Below are 11,135 nucleotides of genomic sequence, written 5' to 3'. Positions count from 1 at the left end.
AGCACCCCTCTAGTGCGCTCTGGACCCCTCTTTTCCACAGAATGGGGCCCCCCTGCTCTCTTCGGAAACCTCAGACTCCTTACACCCCCTCTAGTCTCCTCGCCACCCCTCCAGATTGCTCCCTTCTTCCCCAGAGGCATTTCTAGACAATGCACACAACTTAGCACTCCTCTAGTGCACTCTGGACCCCTCTTTTCCACAGAATAGGCCCCCCCAGCTCTCTTCTGGCCCCCCAGACCCCTTAGACACCTTCTAGTCTCCTCGCAATCCCTCCAGATTTCTCCCTTCTTCCCCAGAGGCATTTCTAGACCATGTAGACCTGTTAGAACCCCTCTAGTGTGTTCTGGAGCCCTCTTTTCTATACAGTTGTGTCCCCCAGATATCTTTGGGACCTCCAGACCCCTTAGACACCCTCTAGTCTCCTCTCAACCCTCCAGATTTCTCTCTTCTTCCCCAGAGGCATTTGTTGTCAGGATAGATGCCTTAGCACCCCTCTAGTGCACTATGGAGCCCTCTGTTACACAGAATTGGGCCCCAGATCTCTTCTGGGCCCCCAGCCCCCTTAGACTCCCTCTAGTCTCCTCGCAATCCCTCCAGATTTCTCCCTTCTTCCCCAGAGGCATTTGTGGACCATGTAGACGCCTTAGCACCGCTCTAGTGTGCTCTGGACCCCTCTTTTCCACATAATTGGCCCCCCCAGATTTCTTTGGGGCCTCCAGACGCTTTAGACACCCTCTAGTCTCTTCGCAACCCCTCCAGATTGCTCCCTTCTTCCCCAGAGCCATTTCTGGACCATGTAGACACCTTAGCACCCCTCTAGTGCACTCTGGATCCCTCTTTTCCACAGAATGCCCCCCCCCAGCTCTCTTCTGGCCCCCCAGCCCCCTTAGACAGCCTCTAGTCTCCTCGCAACCCCTCCAGATTTCTCCCTTCTTCCCCAGAGGCATTTCTTGACAGTGTAGACACCTTAGCACCGCTCTAGTGTGCGCTGGACCTCTCTGTTCCACAGAATGGGCCCCCCCAGCTCTCTTCTGGCCCCCCAGACCCCTTAGACGCCCTCTAGTGTGCTCGCAACCCCTCTAGATTTCTCCCTTCTTCCCCAGAGGCATTACTTGACAGTGTAGACGCCTTAGCACCCCTCTAGTATGTTCTGGAGCCCTCTTTTCCACAGAATTGGGCCCCCCAGCTCTCTTCTCGCCGCCCCAGACCCCTTAGACACTCTCTAGTCTCCTTGCCACCCTTCCAGATTTCTCCCTTCTTCCCCAGAGGCATTTCTGGACCATGTAGACGCTTTAGGACGCCTCTAGTGCGCTCTGGACCCCTCTTTTCCACAGAGTGGGGCCCACCAGCTCTCTTCTGGCCCCCCAGACCTCTTAGACAACATCTAGTCTCCTCGCAACCCCTCCAGATTTCTCCCTTCTTCCCCAGAGGCATTTCTTGACAGTGTAGACCACTTAGCACCCCTCTAGTGCGCTCTGGAGCCCTCTTTTCCACAGAATGGGGCCGCCCATATATCTTTGGCATCTCCAGATCCCTTAGACAGCCTCTAGTCTCCTTGCAAGCCCTCCAGATTTCTCCCTTCTTCCCCAGAGCCATTTCTGGACCATGTAGACGCCTTAGCACCCCTCTAGTGCGCTCTGGACCCCTCTATTCCACAGAATGGGCCCCCCCAGCACTCTTCTGGCCCCCCAGACCCCTTAGACACCCTCTAGTCTCCTGGCAACCGCTCCAGATTTCTCCCTTCTTCCCCAGAGACATTTCTGGACCATGTAGACACCTTAGCACACCTCTAGTGCACTCTGGACCCCTCTGTTCCACAGAATGGGCCCCCCAGCTCTCTTCTGGCCCCCAGGCCCTTTAGACACCCTCTAGTCTCCTCACAACCCCTCCAGATTTCTCCCTTCTTCCTCAGAGCCATTTTTGGACAGTGTAGACCCCTTAGCACCCCTCTAGTGTGCTCTGGACCCTCTTCTCTACACAGTTGTGTCCCCCAGATATTTTTGGGACCTCCAGACCCCTTAGACCCCCTCTAGTCTCCTGGCAACCCCTCCAGATTGCTACCTTCTTCCCCAGAGACATTTCTTGGCAGTGTAGACGCCTTAGCACCCCTGTAGTGCACTCTGGACCCCTCTTTTCCACAGAATGGGCCCCCCCAGCTCTCTTCTGGCCCCCCAGACCCCTTAGACACCCTCTAGTCTCCTCTCAATCGCTCCAGATTTCTCCCTTCTTCCCCAGAGGCATTTCTAGACCATGTAGACCTGTTAGAACCCCTCTAGTGCGCTCTGGACCCCTCTTTTCTATACAGTTGTGTCCCCCAGATATCTTTGCGACCTCCAGACCCCTTAGATCCCCTCTAGTCTCCTCGGAACCCCTCCAGATTTCTCCCTTCTTCCCCAGAGGCATTTGTGGACCATGTGGACGCCTAAGCACCCCTCTAGTGCACTCTGGACCCTTCTTCTCCACATAATTGTGCCCCCCAGATTTCTTTGGGACCTCCAGACCCCTTAGACACCTTATAGTCTCCTCGTAACCCCTCCAGATTTCTCCCTTCTTTCCCAGAGGCATTTCTGGACCATGTAGACGCCTTAGCATCCCTGTAGTGCGCTCTGGACCCCTCTTTGCCACAGAATGGGAACCTCAGCTTTCTGCTGTGCCACCAGATTCGTTAGACCCTCTCTAGTCTCCTCGCAACCCCTCCAGATTTCGCCCTTCTTCCCCAGAGCCATTTCTGGACCATGTAGACACCTTAGCACCCCTTTAGTGCACTCTGGACCACTCTTTTCCACAGAATGGGGCCTCCAGCTCTCTTCTGGCCCCTCAGACCCCTTAGACACCCTCTAGTCTCCTCGCAACCCCTCCACATTTCTCCCTTCTTCCCCAGAGGCATTTCTAGACCATGTAGACGCCTTAGCACCCCTCTAGTGCGCTCTGAACCCCTCTTTTCCACAGAATGGGGCTCCCCACCTCTCTTCGGAAACCTCAGCCCCCTTAGACACCCTCTAGTCTCCTCGCAACCCCTCCAGATTTCTCCCTTCTTCCCCAGAGCCATTTCTTCACAGTGTAGACCACTTGCCACCTCTCTAGTGCCTTCTGGACCCCTCCTTTCCACAGAATGGGGCCCCCCAGATGTCTTTGGGACCTCCACACACCTTAGACACCCTCCAGTCTCCTCGCAACCCCTCCAGATTTCTCCCTTCTTCCCCAGAGGCATTTCTTGACAGTGTAGACACCTTAGCACCCCTCTAGTGCGCTCTGGACCCCTCTTTTCCACATAATGGGGCCCCCCTGCTCTCTTCGGAAACCTCAGACTCCTTAGACCCCCTCTAGTCTCCTCGCCACCCCTCCAGATTGCTCCCTTCTTCCCCAGAGGCATTTCTAGACAATGCACACAACTTAGCACTCCTCTAGTGCACTCTGGACCCCTCTTTTCCACAGAATAGGCCCCCCCAGCTCTCTTCTGGCCCCCCAGACCCCTTAGACACCTTCTAGTCTCCTCGCAATCCCTCCAGATTTCTCCCTTCTTCCCCAGAGGCATTTCTAGACCATGTAGACCTGTTAGAACCCCTCTAGTGTGTTCTGGAGCCCTCTTTTCTATACAGTTGTGTCCCCCAGATATCTTTGGGACCTCCAGACCCCTTAGACACCCTCTAGTCTCCTCTCAACCCTCCAGATTTCTCTCTTCTTCCCCAGAGGCATTTGTTGACAGGATAGATGCCTTAGCACCCCTCTAGTGCACTATGGAGCCCTCTGTTACACAGAATTGGGCCCCAGATCTCTTCTGGGCCCCCAGCCCCCTTAGACTCCCTCTAGTCTCCTCGCAATCCCTCCAGATTTCTCCCTTCTTCCCCAGAGGCATTTGTGGACCATGTAGACGCCTTAGCACCGCTCTAGTGCGCTCTGGACCCCTCTTTTCCACATAATTGGCCCCCCCAGATTTCTTTGGGGCCTCCAGACGCTTTAGACACCCTCTAGTCTCTTCGCAACCCCTCCAGATTGCTCCCTTCTTCCCCAGAGGCGTTTCTGGACCATGTAGACACCTTAGCACCCCTCTAGTGCACTCTGGATCCCTCTTTTCCACAGAATGCCCCCCCCAGCTCTCTTCTGGCCCCCCAGCCCCCTTAGACAGCCTCTAGTCTCCTGGCAACCCCTCCAGATTTCTCCCTTCTTCCCCAGAGGCATTTCTTGACAGTGTAGACACCTTAGCACCGCTCTAGTGTGCGCTGGACCTCTCTGTTCCACAGAATGGGCCCCCCCAGCTCTCTTCTGGCCCCCCAGACCCCTTAGACGCCCTCTAGTGTGCTCGCAACCCCTCTAGATTTCTCCCTTCTTCCCCAGAGGCATTACTTGACAGTGTAGACGCCTTAGCACCCCTCTAGTATGTTCTGGAGCCCTCTTTTCCACAGAATTGGGCCCCCCAGCTCTCTTCTCGCCGCCCCAGACCCCTTAGACACTCTCTAGTCTCCTTGCCACCCTTCCAGATTTCTCCCTTCTTCCCCAGAGGCATTTCTGGACCATGTAGACGCTTTAGGACGCCTCTAGTGCACTCTGGACCCCTCTTTTCCACAGAGTGGGGCCCACCAGCTCTCTTCTGGCCCCCCAGACCTCTTAGACAACATCTAGTCTCCTCGCAACCCCTCCAGATTTCTCCCTTCTTCCCCAGAGGCATTTCTTGACAGTGTAGACCACTTAGCACCCCTCTAGTGCGCTCTGGAGCCCTCTTTTCCACAGAATGGGGCCGCCCATATATCTTTGGCATCTCCAGATCCCTTAGACAGCCTCTAGTCTCCTTGCAAGCCCTCCAGATTTCTCCCTTCTTCCCTAGAGCCATTTCTGGACCATGTAGACGCCTTAGCACCCCTCTAGTGCGCTCTGGACCCCTCTATTCCACAGAATGGGCCCCCCCAGCTCTCTTCTGGCCCCCAGGCCCTTTAGACACCCTCTAGTCTCCTCACAACCCCTCCAGATTTCTCCCTTCTTCCTCAGAGCCATTTTTGTACAGTGTAGACCCCTTAGCACCCCTCTAGTGTGCTCTGGACCCTCTTCTCTACACAGTTGTGTCCCCCAGATATTTTTGGGACCTCCAGACCCCTTAGACCCCCTCTAGTCTCCTGGCAACCCCTCCAGATTGCTACCTTCTTCCCCAGAGACATTTCTTGACAGTGTAGACGCCTTAGCACCCCTGTAGTGCACTCTGGACCCCTCTTTTCCACAGAATGGGCCCCCCCAGCTCTCTTCTGGCCCCCCAGACCCCTTAGACACCCTCTAGTCTCCTCTCAATCGCTCCAGATTTCTCCCTTCTTCCCCAGAGGCATTTCTAGACCATGTAGACCTGTTAGAACCCCTCTAGTGCGCTCTGGACCCCTCTTTTCTATACAGTTGTGTCCCCCAGATATCTTTGCGACCTCCAGACCCCTTAGATCCCCTCTAGTCTCCTCGGAACCCCTCCAGATTTCTCCCTTCTTCCCCAGAGGCATTTCTAGACCATGTAGACGCCTTAGCATCCCTGTAGTGTGCTCTGGACCCCTCTTTGCCACAGAATGGGAACCTCAGCTTTCTGCTGTGCCACCAGATTCGTTAGACCCTCTCTAGTCTCCTCGCAACCCCTCCAGATTTCGCCCTTCTTCCCCAGAGGCATTTCTGGACCATGTAGACGCCTTAGCACCCCTCTAGTGCACTCTGGACCCCTCTGTTCCACAGAATGGGCCCCCCAGCTCTCTTCTGGCCCCTCAGACCCCTTAGACACCCTCTAGTCTCCTCGCAACCCCTCCAGATTTCTCCCTTCTTCCCCAGAGGCATTTCTTGACCGTGTAGACGCCTTAGCACCCCTCTAGTGTGCTCTGGACCCCTCTTTTCCACAGGATGGGGCCCCCCCAGCTCTCTTCTGGGCCCCCAGACCACTTAGACACCCTGTGGTGTCTCTTCGCAACCCCTCCAGATTTCTCTCTTCTTCCCCAGAGGCATTTCTGGACCATGTAGACACCTTAGCACCCCTCTAGTGCACTCTGGACCCCTCTTTTCCACAGAATGGGGCCCCACACCTCTCTTCTGGCCCCCCAGACCCCTTAGACCCCCTCTAGTCTCCTCGCAATCCCTCCAGATTGCTCCCTTCTTCCCCAGAGGCATTTCTGGACCATGTAGACACCTTAGCACCCCTCTAGTGTGCTCTGGATCCCTCTTTTCCACAGAAGGCCCCCCCCAGCTCTCTTCTGGCCCCCCAGACCCCTTAGACACCGTCTAGTCTCCTCGCAACCCCTCCAGATTTCTCCCTTCTTCCCCAGAGCCATTTCTTGACAGGGTAGATGCCTTAGCACCCCTCTAGTGGGCGCTGGACCCCTCTGTTCCACAGAATGGGCCCCCCAGCTCTCTTCTGGCCCCCCAGGCCCCTTAGACACCCTCTAGTCTCCTCGCAACCCCTCCAGATTTCTCCCTTCTTCCTCAGAGCCATTTCTTGACAGTGTAGACCCCTTAGCACCCCTCTAGTGCACTCTGGACCCCTCTTTTCCACAGAATTGGGCCATCCAGATATATTTGGGACCTCCAGACCCTTTAGACACCCTCTAGTCTCCTTGCAACCCTCTCCAGATTTCTCCCTTCTTCCCCAGAGCCATTTCTTGACAGTGTAGATGCCTTAGCACCCCTCTAGTGTGCTCTGGATCCCTCTTATCCACAGAATTGGGCACCCCATATATCTTTGGCATCTCCAGCCCCCTTAAACACCCTCTAGTCTCCTCACAACCCCTCCAGATTTCTCCCTTCTTCCCCAGAAACATTTCTAGACCACACAGATGCCTTAGCGCCCCTCTAGTGCGCGCTGGACCTCTCTGTTCTACAGAATGGGGCCCCCCAGGTATCTTCTGGGCCCCCAGACCTCTTAGACACCCTCTAGTCTCCTCGCAACCCCTCCAGATTTCTCCCTTCTTGCTCAGAGCCATTTCTTGACAGTGTAGATGCCTTAGCACCCCTCTAGTGCACTCTGGACCCCTCTTTTCCACAGAATTGGGCCATCCAGTTATATTTGGGATCTACAGACCCTTTAGACACCCTCTAGTCTCCTCACAACCCCTCCAGATTTCTCCCTTCTTCCCCAGAGGCATTTCTTGACAGTGTAGACACCTTAGCACCCCTTTAGTGCGCTCTGGACCACTCTTTTCCACAGAATAGGGCCCCCCAGCTCTCTTCTGGCCCCCCAGACTCCTTAGACACCCTCTAGTCTCCTCGCAACCCCTCCAGATTTCTCCCTTCTTCCCCAGAGGCATTTCTGGACAGTGTAGACCACTTACCACCCCTCTAGTACACTCTGGACCACTCTATTCCACAGAATGGGGATCCCAGCTGTCTTCGGGCCCCCCAGGCCCCTTAGACACCCTCTAGTCTCCTCGGAACCCCTCCAGATTTTTCCCTTCTTGCTCAGAGCCATTTCTTGACAGTATAGATGCCATAGCACCCCTCTACTGCGCTCTAGACCCCTCTTTTCTACACAGTTGTGCCCCCCAGATATCTTTGGGACCTCCAGACACCTTAGACAGTGTCTAGTGTCCTCGCAACTCCTCCAGATTGCTCCCGTCTTCCCCAGAGCCATTTCTGGACAGTGTAGACACCTTAGCACCCCTCTAGTGTACTCTGGACCCCTCTTTTCCACAGAATTGGGCCCCCCAGCTCTCTTCTGGCCCCCCAGACCCCTTAGACACCTTCTAGTCTCCTCGCAACCCCTCCAGATTTCTCCCTTCTTCCCCAGAGCCATTTCTAGACCATGCACACACCTTAGCACCCGTCTATTGTGCTCTGGACCCCTCTTTTCTACATAATGGGGCCTCCCAGATATCTTTGGGACCTCCAGCCCCCTTATACTCCTTCTAGTCTCCTGGCAACGTCTCCAGATTTCTCCCTTCTTCCCCAGAGGCATTTCTGGACAATGTAGACGCCTTCGCAACCCTCTAGTGTGCTCTGGACTCCTCTTTTCCACAGAATGGGCCCCCCCAGCTCTCTTCTGGCCCGCATGCCCCTTAGACACCTTCTAGTCTCCTTGCAGTCCCTCCAGATTTCTCCCTTCTTCCCCAGAGGCATTTCTGAACCATGTAGATGCCTTAGCACCGCTCTAGTGCACTCTGGACCCCTCTTTTCCACAGAATAGGGCCCCCCAGCTCTCTTCTGGCCCCCCAGACCCCTTAGACACCCTCTAGTCTCCTCGCAACCCCTCCAGATTTCTCCCTTCTTCCTCAGAGCCATTTCTTGACAGTGTAGACCACTTACCACCCCTCTAGTATACTCTGGACCATTTTTTTCCACAGAATGGGGACCCCAGCTGTCTTCGGGCCCCCCAGGCCCCTTAGACACCCTCTAGTCTCCTCGCAACCCCTCCAGATTTCTCCCTTCTTGCTCAGAGCCATTTCTTGACAGTATAGATGCCATAGCACCCCTGTACTGCGCTCTAGACCCCTCTTTTCTACACAGTTGTGCCCCCCAGATATCTTTGGGACCTCCAGACCCCTTAGACACTCTCTAGTGTCCTCGCAACCCCTCCAGATTGTTCCCGTCTTCCCCAGAGCCATTTCTGGACAGTGTAGACACCTTAGCACCCCTCTAGTGCACTGTGGACCCCTCTTTTCCACAGAATGGGGCCCCCCCAGCTCTCTTCTGGCCCCCCAGACCCCGTAGACACCCTCTAGTCTCCTGGCAACTCCTCCAGATTTCTCCCTTCTTCCTCAGAGCCATTTCTTGATAGTGTAGATGCCTTAGCACCCCTCTAGTGCACTCTGGACCCCTCTTTTCCACAGAATGGGGCCCCCCAGATATCTTTGGGACCTCCAGCCCCCTTAGACACCCTCTAGTCTCCTCGTAACCCCTCCACATTTCTCCCTTCTTCGCCAGAGGCATTTCTTGACAGTGTAGACGCCTTAACACCCCTCTAGTGTGCTCTGTACTCCTTTTTTTCACAGAATTGGGACCCCCGCATATCTTCTCGGCCTGTACCCCATTGGACAACCTCTAGTCTTCTCGCAACCCCTCCATATTTCTCCCTTCTTCCCCAGAGGCATTTCTGGACAGTGTAGATGCCTTAGCACCCTTCTAGTGCCCTCTGGAGCGCTCTTTTCCACAGAATGGGGCCCCCTAGCTCTGTTCGGGCACCCCAGGCCCCTTAGACACCCTCTAGTCTCCTCGCAACCCCTCCAGATTTCTCCCTTCTTCCCCAGAGGCATTTCTAGACCATGTAGACCTGTTAGAACACCTCTAGTGCGCTCAGGACCCCTCTTTTCTATACAGTTGTGTCCCCCAGATATCTTTGGGACCTCCAGACCCCTTAGACACCCTCTAGTCTCCTCGCAACCCCTCCAGATTTCTCCCTTCTTCCCCAGCGGCATTTCTAGACCATGTAGACGCCTTAGCACCCCTCAAGTGGGCGCTGGACCCCTCTGTTCCACAGAATTGGGCCCCCCAGCTCTCTTCTGAGCCCCCAGAGCCCTTAGACACCCTCTAGTCTCCTCGCAACCCCTCCAGATTTCTCCCTGCTTCCCCAGAGGCATTTGTGGACCATGTAGACGCCTTAGCACCCCTCTAGTGCGCTCTGGACCCCTCTTTTCCACAGAATGGGGCTCCCCACCTCTCTTCGGAAACCTCAGCCCCCTTAGACACCCTCTAGTCTCCTGGCAACCCCTCCAGATTTCTGCCTGCTTCTCCAGAGCCATTTCTTGACAGTGTAGACCACTTGCCACCTCTCCAGTGCCTTCTGGACCCCTCCTTTCTACAGAATGGGGCCCCCCAGTTGTCTTTGGGCCCCCCAGACTCATTAGACAATCTCTAGTCTCCTGGCAACCCCTCCAGATTTATCCCTCCTTCCCCAGAGGCATTTCTTGACCGTGTAGACAGCTTAGCACCCCTCTAGTGCACTGTGGACCCCTCTTTTCCACAGAATGGGGCCCCCCCTGTTCTCTTCGGAAACCTCAGACTCCTTACACCCCCTCTAGTCTCCTCGCAACCCCTCCAGATTGCTGCCTTCTTCCCCAGAGGCATTTCTAGACAATGCACACAACTTAGCACCCCTCTAGTGCACTCTGGACCCCTCTTTTCCACAGAATAGGGCCCCCTGCTCTCTTCTGGCCCCCCAGACCCCTTAGACACCCTCTAGTCTCCTCGCAACCCCTCCAGATTTCTCCCTTCTTCCCCAGAGGCATTTCTAGAACATGTAGACCTGTTAGAACCTCTCTAGTGCGCTCTGGACCCCTCTTTTCTATACAGTTGTGCCCCCCAGATATCTTTGGGACCTCCAGACCCCTTAGACCCCCTCTAGTCTCCTTTCAACCCTCCAGATTTCTCTCTTCTTCTCCAGAGGCATTTGTTGACAGGGTAGATGCCTTAGCACCCCTCTAGTGCACTCTGGAGCCCTCTGTTACACAGAATAGGGCCCCCCAGCTCTCTTCTGGCCCCCCAGACCCCTTAGACCCCCTTTAGTCTCCTTGCAACCCCACCAGGTTTCTCTCTGCTTCTCCAGAGCCATTTCTTGACAGGGTAGATGCCTTAGCACCCCTCTAGTGTGCTCTGGAGCCCTCTGCTCCACAGAATAGGGCCCCCCAGCTCTCTTCTGGCCCCCCAGACTCCTTAGACACCCTCTAGTCTCCTCGCAACCCCTCCAGATTTCTCCCTTCTTCCCCAGAGGCATTTCTAGAACATGTAGACCTGTTAGAACCTCTCTAGTGCGCTCTGGACCCCTCTTTTCTATACAGTTGTGCCCCCCAGATATCTTTCGGACCTCCAGACCCCTTAGACATCCTCTAGTCTCCTTGCAACCCCTCCACATTTCTCCCTTCTTCCCCAGAGGCATTTTAGACCATGCACACACCTTAGCACCCCTCTATTGTGCTCTGGACCCCTCTTTTCCACATATTTGTGCCCCCCAGATATCTTTGGGACCTCCAGACCCCTTAGACACTCTCTAGTGTCTTCGCAACCTCTCCAGATTGCTCCCGTCTTCCCCAGAGCCATTTCTGGATAGTGTAGACACCTTAGTATCTCTCTAGTGTACTCTGGACCCCTCTTTTCCACAGAATGGGGCCCCCCAGCTCTCTTCTGGCCCCCCAGACCCATTAGACACCCTCTAGTCTTCTGGCAACCCCTCCAGATTTTTCCCTTCTTCCTCAGAG

The sequence above is a fragment of the Dromaius novaehollandiae genome, chromosome 9, assembly GCF_036370855.1.
Source record: "Dromaius novaehollandiae isolate bDroNov1 chromosome 9, bDroNov1.hap1, whole genome shotgun sequence".
In the NCBI taxonomy this organism is placed as follows: Eukaryota; Metazoa; Chordata; class Aves; order Casuariiformes; family Dromaiidae; genus Dromaius; species Dromaius novaehollandiae.
The sequence above is the reverse complement of the archived record's forward strand: the minus strand, read 5'-3'. Positions refer to the sequence as shown.